Source organism: Dioscorea cayenensis, chromosome 2 (genome assembly GCF_009730915.1).
Source record: "Dioscorea cayenensis subsp. rotundata cultivar TDr96_F1 chromosome 2, TDr96_F1_v2_PseudoChromosome.rev07_lg8_w22 25.fasta, whole genome shotgun sequence".
Taxonomy (NCBI): domain Eukaryota; kingdom Viridiplantae; phylum Streptophyta; class Magnoliopsida; order Dioscoreales; family Dioscoreaceae; genus Dioscorea; species Dioscorea cayenensis.
The window spans coordinates 10150460-10155080 of record NC_052472.1 but is presented as its reverse complement, the minus strand read 5'-3'; the positions used below and the strand labels follow the sequence as shown (position 1 = coordinate 10155080).

General features: G+C 44.3%; 1 non-coding gene across 1 annotated transcript; it reads left to right on the top strand.

The window, feature by feature from the left end:
* The first annotated feature begins 4133 nt into the window (after window positions 1–4133).
* On the top strand, window positions 4134–4240 carry LOC120281977. The gene has a single exon (XR_005542853.1). It is a non-coding gene; the product is annotated as a small nucleolar RNA R71 (small nucleolar RNA).
* Window positions 4241–4621: the final 381 nt, after the last annotated feature.

Sequence of the window (4621 nt, the reverse complement as noted above, 5' to 3'; positions counted from 1 at the left end):
ACAAAGTGTAAAGTATCTTTAAACGCCTAGCTCCCCATCAACGGCGCCAAAAACTTGACAAGGTCCCCTTGCGTATATCCCACAAGTGCACGGGTTTGTCGAAGTAATAATCCCGGGTGAGCGGGGTCGAATCCACAGGGAGTAGGGAGTAAAGACACTTAATTCAATTCTTAGCTATGTGGAGTATCAACAATGATAAGTGTGGTAATGATTCAATTCTCAAAAATTAAAAGCAACAAGTAAGAGAGCAAAAGTAAGGAGGAGGCAAGGCAATCGATAAAGATGGGGTACTCGGATAATGCTTCACCTAGGATAATTGCTTCAAGTGCAAGAACTCTCTATTATGCTTCCTAATCAATGCAATGGTGAGTCGTGCAAATCCTTACATACATAGTCCCAAATCTAAGGTTAACTATGCCTAACTCTATACATGTCCCGGAGGAGAAATCGAACAATCTCAACACCTCGCACTCGCATAGAGTTGCAATGAGCTCTAGGAATTCCAAGTGATAAATCTCTTCCTAGATTTAGACATAACCCTTTGGTCCAGGCAGAAGGTCCCTAGCCACAATTAAGCCCTAGATACTAAAATCATCTCAACGCTTCACTCCATTGCACGCGCAACTAGGCCCCAGCGGAGGTTCATCCCTTAGACCATTCACTCTATTATGGCCGCAAAGAACTCGAGGAACGGAAGTAGAATCTATCACGTCGGAAGGGAAAGGGGACGCTCCTGTACCTCTCGACTCACCCCCTCAACCCTCTCCAACCTAGCTTTGTCTAACACTCGTGGTGTGTCACTCACTCACAAGGTTACCAACAAGAACTCTCAACCCTAGTGTCACTCTAGGGGAAATGTTCATACAATCAAGCATTCAAGGTTGAAACTCACAATAAACATCAATTTATTGAAAGCATAATAAAGAAGTTCAATGAAACGAATACATCCTAGGGTTCACAATCACCCAAGTACCCACTAGGGGTTTAGCTCTCCATGGAGCTAAGTACAATCAAAGAAATCGAATGTAAAAGCAATGAATCCATAAAGAAACCCCCTCGAAGGTCATGTCGATGGTCTTGTGGAAAGTCTTCTAGTCGTCATCCAAGGATTCCTTCGTCCGGTATAGGATACGCCTCGATCGAAGCTCCCCTACCAACCTTCTTCCTAATGGAATCACGATGTCAGAGCCATAGAACCTCTCCAAAACCTTGGCCAATACCCCTCGAAACCCTAGCCGACGCCCTCTCGCAAGTTGGGGAAAAGATGGAGAAAAAAATACCAAAATCCGGGCTGAATCGGCTTTAAATAGGGTTGGAATCGGGCAACTCCACGGGCGTGGACGATACACGCACCCATGCGGAATTTCCACACTGGTGTGGATAATTTCCACACTCCCGTGTGGATTATCTGTTTCACTGGTTTCTCGGCCGGCTGTGAAAAGTGCTGCTACAGTACTTGCTACAGTGCTCTTCTACAGTCTTTGACCTGAATAACTTCCCAATTCCATACTTTCATCGGGATAACGCAAACGGGCACACGTTCACGTCGTGAATCACTTGCTTCTTCAATAATATATATGTTGGTGGAGCTCCTGTTCTTGTATACATAAGACGGAATGCTTGAGTGTGACTGCCTTTGTGCCCCTCCAAATGGATGTGCTCACCCGAATGCAAGGAGGTTGGCACACACTCTAGCATCTCACACCTGTCCTATGTCTTCGCGTTTGAACTTTAGCAAGATCTCCTCCAAAATAAGTGCATTATGATCCACATTGGACTATTTCCTTCATACTCGGCCTCACAGCCCTACCTGCGTAAAAGTAACATAAAAACACACATATTAATGTAAAAACCTGAGAAGAGTAATGCTCAACATAAGGAATGAACGCTTTGCATTCATATCGCACAAGCACTTATCACATGCTTACACACTCAGAGCTTGCCCCCAATATGTAATTTATACCAGTGAAAAACATGAGAAATAGCTCAAACGACCAAAACTTCGCCAAATTCACATGAAAACACATGATGAACTTGAGAACCCATGATAAAAATCGCAGCATAAGTATATAAAAATCAAGACACCAATAATCAACACTTTATTCATGCAAACACTAAACTAACAAATTAAGACAACAGTAAACCCTTGGGTTGTCTCCCAAGAAGCGCTTGTTTAATGTCACTTAGCTTGATGTACCTTGTCTTACCTCACGGGGGCTCATAGACGAAAGTTGCCCTCTTACCCATGGCTTGGAAACATGATGAGCAAAATCTCTTGAGGATAGAGGGTGAATTATCGGGCTTGAGACCATCTTGAAATGGTTCACCCAAATTGTTCGATTCACGCACGTCTACAACAGTCTTGGAGCATTTCCGGTGGCGTCTCCTAGCCCTCTTCAATCTCCAGAGCACCTTCTTAAAGATCCCCGGGGTAGATGGTACTTCTTCCGTCGAACCAAGCATCATGATCTCTTTATTGTCCTCCTCTTGGTCGAACAAGTGTTCGTATGGATCCGGATTTAACATCTCCTGTATGTATTCATCAATAATCTCATCAGTAGCATCAAGAAATTACAAAGTATCATCGAAATCAAGAGAATGCCACATGGCTTCAGCAAGGCGGTATGTGAGCTTGTCATCTCCAACTCTCAAAGTTAGCTCTCCACCGTCCATGTCAATCAATGCCTTGGAAGTCCGCAAAAATGGCCTCCCAAGTATCAAGGGTACATCCGCATCCTCATCGCCATCTAGCACTATGAAGTCAACCAGAAAAATGTACTTGTCCACCTTGACAAGCACGTCCTCGATGATACCACTTGGATGTCTTACCGTTTAGTATGCTAGTTGCAAAGTCATCCGAGAAGGTCTAGGCTCGCCCAAGCCTAGCTTTTGAAAGAAGGTGTATGGCATCACGTTGATGCTAGCCCCTGAATCCGCCAATGCCATTTCTTTACCTAGATTGCCGATATTACACGGAATGATGAAGCTCCCTGGGTTTTTCTTCTTGCTCGGCATGTTCTTTTGCAAGACCGTTGAGCAAGACACATCTAATATCACTAAAACACTCTCCTCCAACTTCCTCTTGTTGGTCAACAAGTCCTTCAAGAATTTGGCATACTTAGGCATTTGGGCCAATGCCTCAACAAAAGGAATATTGATGTGGAGTTGCTTGAACAAACTCATGAACTTCTTCTACTGTTCATCCCCTTGGTCATTATTCAATCCAGAGGGATAATGGATCCTTGGCTTGAAAGGTGGAGGTGCCACCTCCTTCTCTTTGCTTGTTCCCTCTTCAACCTCTATAACCTCGGGTGCGTGTTCATTTGACTTCTCACTCGGAAGCCTACTGTCGACCTCATGAACACTTCTCAAAGTGATCGCCTTCACATGCTCTCTATGGGTTGGTCTCGGTATTGCTTGGCAAACTTCCATGTGGTCTTTCTGATAAGAACTTCGCAATCTGCCACACTTGATTTTCAAGATTATGTAAGGAGGCGATATGGTTGCGAAGTGTAGCCTCAACTAATCAAACCTTGTTTTTAACGATTGCACAAACCTAACTAAAGCCTTTTCCAAATCGGTTATTCGGGTCTCCAAACCTGAAACTTTGTTTTCCACATTTGGGCCTTGTTGTTGGAATCCCGGTGGCCCCATGGCCTTTTCTGGACCTTGGTTGCTCCACAAGAAATTGGGATGATTCTTCCAACTTGTATTGTTGGTGTTGTCTGTATGGGTTCACTTGAGTCCTCATGCTATTACCTACAAAATCGACGTTCTCAACCGAAGATGCATCACTAATAGATATTGGGCAATCAGAGGGAGCATGTCCTCCACTACACCCAGTGCAAGTAATCATGGCCGGTACTCTGTTTGAAGTTAGAAGATCTAACTTCTTACTCAGATTTTCCACTTGAGCCGCCAACGAAGTCACTGCATCTATCTCATGGAGATCGGCCACTTTTTTCTTCTCCCTGTCATTCCATTGGTAGCTGTTTAACCCTATTTCTTCAATTAATTAACGGGCCTCATCGGGGGTCTTGCTACCTAAGGTATCTCCTACTGCCGCTTCCAAGTGTTGCCTTGTACTCAGATTCAGACCATTGTAAAAGGTCTGAACAATCATCCACTCCGGGAATCCGTGTTGCGGGCATTTTCTCAGGAGCTCCTTGAACCTTTCCCACGTCTCAAATATAGACTTCAATTCCAATTGTACAAAGGATGAGATCTCATTCCTAAGCTTTGCATATTTTTCGGGCGGGAAATAACAGCCAAGGAAAGCTTCTACCATCTCCTCCCATGTGGTAATTGATGCTCTAGGTAATGAGTGTAGCCACTGCTTGGCTTTCCCATTCAAGGAAAATGGGAAGGCCCTCAACTTGATGGCATCATCCATTACCCCATTTATCTTTAGCATATCACACAGATCGAGAAAGTTCTTTATATGACTATTTGGATCCTCATTGGCCAAACCATTGAACTGCGTGGATTGCTGCAACATATGGATGAATGCTAGCTTCAGCTTGAAGTTCTGAGCTGTAATCAGGAGACGCACAATGCTCGATTGTGCCCCCAATACTGAAGGTCTGGCATAATCGAATAATGTCCGCTGCTGCTCATTCTG